A 13,596-nucleotide genomic window follows, 5' to 3' on the forward strand; every position below is an offset into this window, starting at 1 on the left:
ATCAAACCAGCAGCAATATATAAATCCTGGTTAGTCTAACACAGTACACAGAGCAAGAGCGCAAGCTTCTAGAGGCACATAAGTCTGAAGTAATGAATTTAAGTAAAGGGGTGCTGAGCCAGTAGTGGTAGGCAAACATTAATGCCTTATACTAACATGGAGAATACTAACATTGACTGGCCATTCTTTAGCCACTCAATTGAACAGCTCAAACCAAAAGAGACCTTTCCAGAGCCTGTTGTTTCATATAGGCCAGGGATCCTCAAATCTGGCTCACGAGATCCACTTTCCTGCAGATGTCTTCAGGATCATTAGAAAACCACAGGTGGGTGAGTTTGATCAAAGTGGATCTCATGAGCCGTATTTGAGGTGTAACAGACATGAACCTGTTAATAAGAATTTTGTGGGCAGTTTTCTTCCTTACCACTAGGAGTGCTAGGGTGTTTCAGGCTTCCTTAAGTAAAGCCATGTGGTAGAGGGAGTTAGAAATAGCATGGCTCACCTGCTGAACACATTGGCTGTGTCCAAATTCAGGGTCTGCATCCTCCTTAGGATCCTTCCTACCCGGTTGAAGGAGGAGGGATCCTCCGAAGTCCGCAAAACCCGGAAGTCGGTGTTTGTGAATTTGGACAGCCTACCCTTCTTTCAGTTCCCTCCCTTACCCGTTGCTCATATCCTGTCGCCTAGCAACCGTGACAGCGCCAAGCAAGAAGCGGGAAAATGGACAAACAAAGAGTTATTCTCCTCATTTTAATTCTTTTGGAAGAAATAAAGCAATTAAATAAATTAAATACTTTCTTTGCTCGTTGTCGGAGAGTTTTTTATATCAGACTACAAGACAGTCACATCCAGGTAAGCCATTATAGCCTATTTTTATTTGTTTTTAAGTATTCTACTAATTTCTCCTACAAATTCATTGAGCCGAAGCATAAACTTTAGCTTGTTTTGTCAGAGAAACTCCTCTCCCACTCCGCTACCGCTCGCTTCGTCCACCATTACGCTCTGCCGAAAAGAATTATGGGATAGGTAGGACGGGAAAGGATCCACCACACCCATCCTTCCAATTCGGGGAAAAGGAGGACGTATTTGTGGGCCGCATTTGAAGGATCCTACGAATTTGGACAGCCTTCGTCGCGGCGCTGTGACCTAACATCCTTCAAATGAGTACTCCGAAGGATGCAGACCCTGAATTTGGACACAGCCTTTGTGCTGTGTCCTGGTTGGGAAATGTGTCATTTCAAGCCCAGTCTAAAGGAGTTGTTTTTTGGGTTTTTTTCTATTTAAAAGTGTACATTGCGGATGTTTTTTGCAGAGATTATTATTATTATTATTATTTATTTTTTAGTCATTTAGCAGACGCTTTTATCCAAAGAGACTTACAAATGAGGACAACAGAAGCAATCAATTGTAGTATTAAAACAACTAAAAACAGATCCAAAACTAAAAGCTAAAACTTTATAAATACTACCTATACACATTTTAAAAATAAAGAAATTAAATAAAAATGACAAATGCGTACAACAAAATTTCAAAACTTAACATTTTAAATGAAAAACAAAAAATTATATATAAAAAAAATAAAGCTAAAAACAATTCAAAATATTAAAGAACAAAAGGTATAAGAGTATAATAATGATTCTAACATAACACTAAGCCAAACACCAAAAAACAACTGTATATGTCTCTCTCTCTCGGTTGTCCATCGAAATTCGATGATGACGTCCACGCCTTTATCGGTGAGACTTTTGATGACTAAACAGTCCTATCCTGGACCCACAAACTCTATTGCAGGTGGGACATATATATGCAATGGTAGTAGTGGTGGCAGTCATGGCTGTATTTCTCCTGGCTCGCTTCTGCTGCCTCATGCTTGTCCTCTCCATCTCAAGTGTATGAACCCCATCTCTACACAGCTTTTGCCAGATGGTACGGTCAACAGCAACAGCCTCCAGGTCCTCGGGTCTGATCTTACACTTCTTCAAGGAAGTCTTCATCTGATCCTTATGTCGCTTCTTCGGCCCTCCAGCTGAACGTCGACCATGATGTAGCTGGCCGTAGAGCACTCTTCGGGGCAGTCGGCATGGGGGCATCCTTATCACGTGCCCCAACCACTGCAGCTGGCGCTGGGTGATCATGGCATCAATACTTCTACAATTGGTCTTTTTAAGTATTTCAGTGTGAGGCACACGATCCCGCCAGGTAACCCCCAGAATGCGCTGAAGGCAGCTTATATGGAAGCGCTCTAGGGACTTGATGTGACGGCTGTAGGTTACCCAAGCTTCACAGCTATAAAGTAGGGTTGTGACACAGACCGCTTGGTATACGGCTACTTTTGTAGAAAGATGAAGATTCTTGTTGTGAAAGACTCTACACCGAAGTCTCCCAAAGGCAACTGATGCCTGTTTAATGCGGCTCTGAACTTCATTGTCAATGCCACAGTCCTCAGCAAGAATACTCCCCAGATATTTAAAAAATGGCACTACTGAAAGCTGTTCATCCCCAACAGTGAACGCAGGTAGTGTGGGTCGGACATTGCTACGCCATTGGCAAAGCACTTCTGTCTTGGTTGTGTTGATAGTCAACCCCATTCTGCTGTATGCCCTAACCGCCACAGCAAGAACAGTTTGAAGATCCTCTGGAGTATGGGCCACAAAAGCACAGTCATCTGCATACTGCAGTTCCAGGACCTGCTCTCTACAGAGTTTTTTGGTTGCCTGTAGCCTCCTAATATTAAAGAGGTTGCCGTCTAATCTGAAGTCTACTGCTATGCCACTGCTATTTTCAATCTCGTTGTGGAGAAGCTTGGTGACACATAGGAGGAAGATGTTAAAGAGTATTGGTGCTAGTACACACCCCTGCCTCACCCCTGTGCGCACAAAGAAGGGCTCGGACTCTTGTCCACCTATAGACACCCGAGCGGTCATCCCATCATGGAACTGGCGGAGGATGTTAACAAATTTATTGGGACAGCCAAACCTAAGGAGTACATCCCATAACAGCTCTCTTTGTACAGTATCAAATGCTTTAGAAAGATCGACAAAGGCCATAAACATGTCCTGATGTTGCTCCCGGCACTTTTCCTGAAGCTGCCGGGCAGTAAAAATCATGTCGATAGTGCTCCTATTCTTCCTAAATCCACACTGCGATTCAGGCAGCATTGACTCTGTGATGTTATTAACGAGTCTCTGAAGCATCACCTTGGCCAGGACCTTACCACCCACAGAAAGGAGTGATATGCCCCTACTATTACCGCAGATAGCCTTGTCACCCTTGTTCTTATAGATAACAGCAATATTTGCGTCTCTCCACTGCTGTGGGATGTTCTCATCAGTCCAGACCTGGATGATGTACCGATAGAGGGTGCGCGTACACATGAACCCCCCCTCCTTCAGTAGCTCTGCAGGGATATTATCAGTGCCAGGGGACTTGTTGTTCTTAAGAGAATGGATAGATGACAGAACCTCTTGAAAGGTTGGTGGTAGGCTGAGATCATGGATGGGAGGAAGTTTAGGCAATTCATCCAGAATGGTGGAGTCCGCATCAGAATCCTGATTAAGCAGGGTGTCAAACTGTTCAGCCCACCTTAATAGGATACTATCTTGGTCCCTCAGAAGTGTTAGTCCATCTGCTGTTTTCAGAGAAGTGATGCAGCGATTTGTTGGCCCGTAAATGGTTTTAATAGCATTATAAAAGTTATGCATGTCATTTTTATTAGCAAAAGACTGGATTTCATGTGCCTTTTCAATCCACCATTCATTCTGCATGGCACGTGTTTCCCTTTGCACTTTCCTCCGACTTTCCTGCAAATGCTGTCTGGTCTTAGTGGATGAAGGGTTTTTTAAAATTGCCCGGTGTGCTTTATGCATATCCTTAAGCAAACTATGGATGGTGTCTGAGTTATCGTCAAACCAATCTTGGTGGTTCCTGCTCTTATAGCCGATGGATTGGGCTGCTGCTTCATAAAGCGCAGAGCTGATATAGGTCCACTGTTGTTCCATGGTGTTTTCTGAGCTCAGACAAGGTTCTGACTCCCTGAGTTTCTCATCTAAAAGACGTCGAAACTCATTTCTTGCATCTGTGTTTCCCAAGCGGTTACAGTTTAGCTTCTTTTTGTTGGGCTTTTGCAGCCGCAAGGGGCAGCGCACTTTCATATGGAGCTTGGCCACAATCATACGATGGTCTGTCCAGCACTCTGCACCTCTCATGGCACGAGTGATGAGAACATCCTTGATGTCATTACACCGCACAATGATAAAATCAATCATGTGCCAGTGTTTAGAGCGAGGGTGCATCCACGAGGTCTTATACTTTGCCTTCTGCTGGAAGACGGTATTAGTTATAGTAAGATTATGCTCAGAGCAAAGAGTCAATAGTCTCATGCCATTTTCATTCATCCTACCAATGCCATGCCTGCCTAGTACTCCACTCCATATTCTGTCGTTCTGTCCAACCCGAGCATTAAAATCCCCAAGCAAAAAGATCTTATCACTCTTAGGGATCCGGCAAAGAGCTTCATCCAGTGCCTGATAGAAGCATTCCTTAGCCTCATTTTCAGATGGTAAAGTTGGTGCATAAGCACTGAGAAGTGTGGCATGACGCTTTTTTGCCAGGGAGATACGGAGGGTCATTAGCCTTTCACTAATTCCAGCAGGTGTTTCTGTAAGACTTGGGAGAATGGTATTCTTGATGGCAAATCCTACTCCATAGAGATGTTGTCCACCTGGAGGGAAACCTTTCCAGAAGAAGGTATAACCCATCCCTTCCTCTGTTAGACAACCTTCATCTAGAAGCCTGGTCTCACTCAAGGCAGCGATATCAATGTTATAACGGCTCAACTCAGCAGCAATCAAGGCTGTTCTCCGGTGAGGTCTATTAGAGGTATCATGCAGGTCCAGGAGAGTCCTTACATTCCATGTTGCCAGTTTGATACTATTACATTTCTTATTTTTCTTATTTCGACCGCAGTAGTGGAATAACCCAATAGGCGCGGTAACCTATCCAGGTAAGTGATTGAATGGGCAATTTTTAGGCCACCTTTTCTAGGCCCTTCCCCAATTGAGGTGAGCAGTGCGGTCCCTAAACAGGGCTGCTCAGTCGCACAGGGGTCTGCCGAAACAGCTGCCACCCAAACCCAGTTGATAACGACCAAATACCCTGTGCCGCTGCCGTGCAGGGTTCTGTCTAGGAGCTCCCAGTCTATTCAAACCTGCTCCCGTTGACAGATACCCCATCGCCGTCAGACTTCAACCATGTGTAAGGTCCAGATATTATCACCGTGGTTAGAGGTGGAAACCTGCGCAAGGAGAGTTTTAAAGTGCCAAAGGGGGTGCGCCATCTCCAGTAGCACTATCTTCACCATGATGAGGTAAATCCCAGTGGCAAGGGCGGTCCCAGGACAACTGGTCACACATCTTGGCTGCAGGAGGTTGCCGGGTCCTTCATCTGTTGAGGCCCGCCTATTGCACACCCCCAGTGCAGAGCTTTTCTGTCAGGGTGTGCTCCCTTAGCCTTGTCTCAATAAACCCACCTCAAGGCAGGGGGGGGGCTATTTACCCATAGCTGGGACAGTGGTTGACAGGCAGCCGGACATGTCCACACAGTGGTGGGCCAGCACACCGTGTCTCTGGGGCCCACTGCTGCTCCGAGATCCCCTGTAGTTTAGCCTGGGACCGCAAGATACCCAGTTTCCATGTGTGGCCGCAAGGAGGCACTACAGGAGTCTTGGTGGTGGAGAGGCTCTATACTGGCAGGAGGAGACTTACGCACTCGGCTCCTCTTTTCACCCTCTATCAAGGAGGCTAGCCAGTGGCAGCAGATGCAAGCAGAGAGTAGCAAACAGAGAGCACACAAAGCACAGTGCGACATGCAACATGCAACATGCAGCATGCACTAATATGCACTAACAGCATCACTCCACTACTTCACTACTGCACTAGACGCTTCACACACACCCTGTGTTCTGAAACACACACACACACTGTATATGTACAACCACACACACATACATACATACACATATATATATATATATATATATACATATATACACATTTATAAATTCAATATATATACATATATATATATATATATATATATATATATATATATATATATATATATAATTTCATTTCCATTTAGTTTGTTGAAGTATTCAAATAACTCATATTAAATAAAACTTAATAAACTTAATAACCTATACAGACATAATAAATTCAGACATTATTTGTAAAATTAAAATAGATTACAAATCACGTTTGGACTGATCATGTTTGGACTGATGCTAAGAGTTTAAGACAGTGTATTTTTATGCATTTTAGAAGGACTTTTTTATTGGTGAATTTACCACATCATGAGTATGGATTTAAAGTTCCTTTCCGACACGAGCCCATAGTCTGGACTATTTTTGATTGTTCCTGGTTAGGAGGAGTCTAGTGTTTGAGAGCTGTGGCGTGCTTTCATCACAAGAGCTTGGATTATTTATTTGCTATCAGCCGACTTCAGCTATGGACAGCGATTGGACATTGATGTACTACAGATAAGACTTTCACACACATCAACTTTCACATGAAGAAATTCTACAATCTTACATTGCTGTGTTTGCTTTCTTTAGTTTTCTTGCAATTTTGTGTATTTACATTTTTGGCTATATGTAGCTGTATTAACCTGAATTGAATGTTTTTAATGTATTTAATAAGTACATTGGTTTGAAACCACTTTGACTACTGTGCATTTTTGATAATATAGACATTAGTTATGTGGTGACTGCATCCATTTCAGATGTATAATAATGTTTTTCCCAAAGCCTTATGTTATAGTAGCTGAAAAGTATTTATAATGAAACAGATGTATTGTTGTAGATTAATAGTGCAGGTCCTGTGTGGGCCTAGTGAGGGCCAGTGCTAAGGGGCCAATGTTTTACCAATGAGCAAATTCTCAGGGGCCCTGCGCTGGCAGCCTACTGGGGGCCCTTAGGCTAGCCCTAAGGGGACCCGTAAAGGGCCAGTGCAGGCTTGTTTGCAGGGTTATCACCGAATTGCACTCGTTTTATAATTTATGAATACTGCAAACATTAACAGTGTCATTTTTCTGTTTATTACTGTGAAGCTGCTTTGTATAAACCACTATTGAATTATATGTGACCCTGCAGCACAAAAGCAGTCATCAGTAACACAGGTATATTTGTAGCAATAGCCAACAATACAATGTATGGGTCAAAATTATACATTTCTCTTTTATGACAAAAATCATTAGCATATTAAGTAAAGATCATGTTCCATGAAGATATTTTGTGAGTTTCCTACCGTAAATATATCAAAACTTCATTTCTGATTAGTAATATGCATTGCTAAGAACTTCATTTGAACAACTTTAAAGGAGATTTTCTCAATATTTAGATCTTTTTGCTCCCTCAGATTCCAGATTTTCTAATAGTTGTATCTCAGCCAAATATTGTCCTATCATAACAAACCATACATCAATGGAAAGATTATTTATTCTCTATTATTCTATATAAATCTCAATTTAAAAAAAGTGTCCTTATGATTGCTTTTGCGGTCCAGGGTCACATATGTGACTTGATTCCCAAAAAAAAGTGCTTTACCTTCATTATCCACAATAATGGATGATGAATATCATCAAACAAACATCACTTGTAGTATTTCAGCTCTTTGTAAATCACGACTTTAAAAATTATTCTTGCATGCCGCATCGCCGGAGTGTTCTGTGATAATGCGTTCCTGCAGGGCTGGACACAAAATAACACGACATTCCCGGATTTAAAACTAAAGGTTAATGCACATAATGAGGCCTGTAGGGCTCGTCGCATTTCCCGTTAGCGTGTGCGTCACCGCTAATGTGGAGCAGCACAGGTGCGTCTGACCTTGAGCAAACCTGCAGAAACCGCTCGCTGCTGCCTAATGTCGCCGGTGGATCTGACCAGGTTCATTTACGCAGCGCTGCATCAGCGTAAATGTCACGGCGCCACAGGCCTGAGGCACTTCTCCATTAGCTGCGCTTTACATCATATATAAGACACAGGACTGATTACTCTCAGACAGACTGCCCACAAACCCTCCACTGAGCGTCTGATGTGGACTGGCCACAAAACAGTGTCACGCTTTATTTCCACAGTCCACTGCAGACATAACTTTACAACTACAGGCCAACTTACTTTCATTTGCAAGCATCCTGCTAACTGGGAATGTTCTCACTAAAGCTTGTTAAAATAAAAACTTATAAATGTTAGGATTCTTGAAGCAATGTGTATGGAACATTCTCATAACTTTATTAATGTTTCATATACATTTTCAAAACGTTGAGAGGAAATGTTCTCAGAACAACATTCTTGGAGCGTCCTCATGATGTTATTTGTATTTGAACATTCTAAGAAACCTTTTTATGACCTTTAAATAATATTCTAACCACGAGAAGAAAACTGGACATTTCCCAGATAGCACACGTACGTCTGCAAGATGTGTTAAAGATCTCTTGATCTGGAAAGCATCTGCTGTCTACAAACGTCTGACAGATGTCTTTAAGATGTCAGTTTTACATACATTCTAAATCAAACATCTTAAAGACATCTATTTGACATCTAAAAGGAAACGTCCTATAGACGTATTGCAGATGAGCACACATCCTAAAAAATACGTCTTGCAGATGTAAATGCAGACGTCAAATAGAGGTCTCCGAGATGTATGTGTGCTATCAGGGTTTAACATTCTTAGAATATTAAAGATAAACAAATATAGTAACACTTTAGTATAGGGACCAATTCTCACTATTAACTAGTTGCTTAGGCATGCGTCTTATTAACATATTGGCTGTTTATTAGTACTTTATTTTTTATTTGTTTACTCTGCATGACCATATTCTACCATATTCTGCATCCCTAATCCTACTCAATACCTAAACTACCTACCTTACTATCAAATTAGGAGTGTACTGAGGCAAAAGTCATACAACCCCAAAATCAGAAAAAGTTGGGACAGTATGTTAAATTAAAATCAAACTGAAAACAGTACTTTAAATTATCTTTGACCTGTATTACATTGAAAACAATACAACAGCACATTTAATGTGTTCCTCATGAATTTTATTGTTTTTCTCAAAATAAACACGTATTCCAATTTTGGTTCTTGCAACACATTTCAAAAAAAGTTGGAACAGTAAAGCATTTACCACTTTGTAATGTTGCCATTCCTTTTCACAACACTTAAAAGACGTTTAGGGACTGAAGACACCAAATGATGAAGTGTTTCAGGAGTAATTTTGACCCATTCTTCCTGCAAACAAGTCTTAAGGTGGGCAACAGTACGGGGTCACACATTCTCTATTGGAGACAGGTCAGGACTGTAGGCAGGCCAGTCAAGCACCCGTACCCTCTTCCTCCGCAGCCAGGACTTTGTAGTCTGTCCAGAATGTGGTTTTGCATTGTCTTGTTGAAATATGCATGGGGCGTCCCTGGAAAAGATGTCTTCTTGAAGGCAGCATATTGTGCGCCAAAATCTCTATGTACTTTTCAGCAATAATGGTGCCATCACAGAAGTGAAGGTTACCTTTGCCAAGGGCACTGACACAACCCCATACCATGACACACCCTAGCTTTTGGACTTGTTGCTGGTAATAGTCTGGATGATCCTTTTCTTCTTTGGTCCGGATCACACGGCGTCCATTTCTCCCAAAAAAATACCTGAAATACTGATTCATCTGACCACAGTACACGTTTCCACTGTGTGATGGTCCATCCCAGATGCCTGTGAGCCCAGAGAAGTCGACGGCGCTTCTGGACACTGTTAACATAGGGCTTCCTTTTGGCACAGTACAGTTTTAACTGGCAATTGTGGATGTAACTACGCATTGTGGTACTTGACAAAGGTTTGCCAAAGTAGTCCTGAGCCCATGTGGTGATATCGCTTATAGATGAATGACGATTCTTGATGCAGTGTCGCCTGAGGGATCGTAGATCACGGTTGTTCAGCTTAGGCTTGCGCCCTTGTCCTTTACGCACTGAAATTCCTCCAGATTCCTTGAATCTTTTAATTATGTTATGCACTGTTGAAGGTGAAATATCCAAATCTCTTCCTATCTTTATTTGAGGAACATTGTTTTTAAACATTTCAATAATTTTCTCACTTATTTGTAGGCAAACTGGCGATCCTCGGCCCATCTTTGCTCCTAAAGGACTAGACCTTTCGTGGATGCTGCTTTTGTACCAAATCATAATTACAATCACCTGTTGACATCACCTGTTTCAAATCACATCATTACTTAACCAATTTACCTGATTACTAGCCCTAAATTGCTCCTGTCCCAACCTTTTTTGGAATGTGTTGCAGATCTGAATGACAGGAAAGAATGTATATTTACAAATGAAATGAAGTTGACCAGACAAAACATTGAAATATTTTGTGTTCATATTGTCTGCAATGAAATACAAGTCAAAGTAAATTTAGAAATCACTACTTTCTTTTTTTATTTGCGTTTTTCATATTGTCCCAACTTTTTCTGATTTGGGGTTGTAGTTACTGACCTTTCCTTTGACAATAAAACAATTAAAAAACAACTAAAACACCTGTGAAAACTCTGGAATTCTTGATTTGCCCACCTTAAGACTTGTTTGCAGGAAGAATGGGTCAAAATTACTCCTGAAACACTTCATCACTTGGTGTCTTCAGTCCCTAAACGTCTTTTAAGTGTTGTGAAAAGGAATGGCAACATTACAAAGTGGTAAATGCTTTACTGTTCCAACTTTTTTTGAAATGTGTTGCAAGAACCAAAATTGGAATACGTGTTTATTTTGAAAAAACAATAAAATTCATGAGGAACACATTAAATAATGTGCTGTTGTATTGTTTTCAATGTAATACAGGTCAAAGATAATTTAACAAAGTACTGTTTTCAGTTTGATTTTAATTTAAGTTTTCTACAGATTTGGTTCTTACAGTGCACACTATAGATGGTTTCATGAGGTGCACGCGCCTGGCCTGAAGTTAACTTCTGGTCTGTGTTTGTTTATCGGTCTGCTAGTGGCGCAGACTACAAACGCAGTTAAAGTTAAAGTGACGAGTAGACTGAAGTTGGACTCAATTTGTTGTGAAAGTTTCCCATACATTGATTTATTTGTGGCGACCCCCCACAATATCAAAACTGACCGCCACAAATAACATTAGATTTTCCAAAAGGCTGTGACTTCACTGAATAAACATGAGCACTGCACACGGCGCAGGTGTTTTTATATCACTGTATAAGGAAACCAACTGCCTTCAGAGACTTGTCAATGTCATTTTCATTTCATCTTGCCTGTAATGTCTGATAAAGCAGTGTTTGTGAGCGGAGCGCTGCTATGTGTTTCTATCTCTGCCATGCCAAAAGTGCCCCCTGCTGGCAGAGAATGAATTTGCATTTTCAATAAGCCCATCTGATTTAGCAGAAAACATATATTTTGCTTGTTACAAGGTTATTTTTCTAAATGAAGACTAAATCTAAGACGAAAACGATTGATGAAAAAACTATTTCGTAAACTGAAATAAAATAAAAATGTCAAAATAATTAAAAAACTTAAACAAATTGAAACAACAGTTATTGAAAAACTAACTGAAATAAAATAATTATCAAAAATAAACAATCGTTTTCGTAATTTCTCACCCCTTGGCAGAAAAATATTTGAGCTGTGTGGCGGTTTAGGGAAATACCTGTAAATGGCGAGTCACGTTATCTGACGGAGAGACGCAAAGCAGTTTACTTACAGAACACCCGAGCCGTTATCCCAGAGCAGCACTAATTTAATTCTGTACCAGACCAGAACGGTTTGACCGTAAAGACCGCGAGTCGCGACCTGAACCGCACCCGCATTAAATCTGTTACATCAGGTAGGCAAACTTTATTTATTTTTTTCTCTCATGTATCACAAGCAATCAAACCAACATTAGGCATTCTAAGTTGATGCTTTGAAGAAAAACAGACACGCAGCACAACATGATAATTAACAGAAAAAAAGATGATAACGCGCATCCTTTCTGTAAACAATAGCCTAACTATTGCCTAGCATCTTGTGATCACTCTGGCCTTCGAACAAATGTGCATATAGGTTAAATCACATCATACGCACGCTTAATTCTTCATAAATTAAAATAACATATTCAAATATGAGCCTTTACTGTTAAATGCGATTGCCGTTATTATTGAATTTCAGAATTATGCGCGGCTGTTCACGGAAAAGTGAACAAGACACGACAGTTACAATATCATGATTATGGTTAAATAAGAAAAAAAGACCTCTAATATAACCAAATTAGGCTACATTTATTTTCATATTAAATATCTCAACACACATCATTAGATATGACATTAAGGGCAACTTGTGTAGATTAGTAAAAAGGCTTGACTGCTTCCTCTGGTGTATATGGAGGGATCGTTATACGTTTGCCTCACTAAGGTTAAATTATGCCTACGTCTTTCTTTGACCTGCGCTCTGGAAGTGACCTGTTGATTCTGCTAAACTTTGTGTTTAAAATGTGTTGTGGCCGCGAAGGCCATTCCCAGCCGTCTCCTTGCCACGGAAGTGGAGGCGGTTGCTGAGGGACCCTGTGACGGCCCCTGACTCCTTGTCATGCCTAGAAGAAGTCTCTGCTTCCAAGCCAGCCCAGGAGGGCTTCCTGTTCCCGTGTGTTTAGCCCTGTGTGGGCTGTCCTGTCATGTCCTGTCCTGTTGGTCTAGCCCCGGAGGGCTGTCTTGTCCTGCTCGTTCCTGTTTAGCCCCGGAGGGCTCCTGATACCCCCTGGCTGCCCCATAGACATTTTTTTGGGGGTGTTGTGGCTTCCGCCTTTTCTATGAAGAAGGGTTTCGATGCCAGAAAATAGACTTTATTAAAACAAGAAAATAAAGCCGAGAAGTCTTCTGCAGAAAAGTTCTCCCAAATGTATTCTGCGTTCTCCTTAAATGGTCTTTCTTCTAGGCGTGTTCAATACATTTCATATATGGTTTCACCTTTTTAGGCTGTGTTTTCTTTACATATATATAGAAGGGAAAGCAGCCCCTCTTGCACTTTTACAGCTGTTACCCATTGTGAGGGTCTGCACTTTACATTCATGCAGGCCTCTGACACACACAGGCATATGATTATAATGGAAGAATAATTTGATATATAAATGGCTAACTTAACCTTAATTATACTTGATTAATTCATCTTTCGACTAATAAAAATCCACCACAGGGTTAGTGTTTAATGTGATTAGTTAATTCTTGTCCAGCTGTGTTTGTCTCATTAGCTATGATTATCCTGTGTATTTATAGTCCTGTCTGTTCAGTTTGATGTCATCTGGTCTACTCGTTACTCGTTCCTGTCTGTCAGCCTTGCCCTGCCTTGCCTTGATGTCTATATTAAAGACTGTTCATTTGAGTTTACTCCTCGTCTGCGTGTTCCTAGTTCCTCCCTGCTGTGTGCACCGTGACAGTCAGAGCGTCTCCTTAAGCCATCATCTAGCAATCCAAATGATCCAAATAGTAATTAAACAAACCTATCTTTATTTGTACATTTTCTGAGAGGAGTACCTTATCTCCGCTCACTTCTTGCGCTGACTGTCAGCCGAAGCGCAC

The sequence above is a fragment of the Barbus barbus genome, assembly GCF_936440315.1.
Source record: "Barbus barbus genome assembly, chromosome: 6".
Classification (NCBI taxonomy): Eukaryota; Metazoa; Chordata; class Actinopteri; order Cypriniformes; family Cyprinidae; genus Barbus; species Barbus barbus.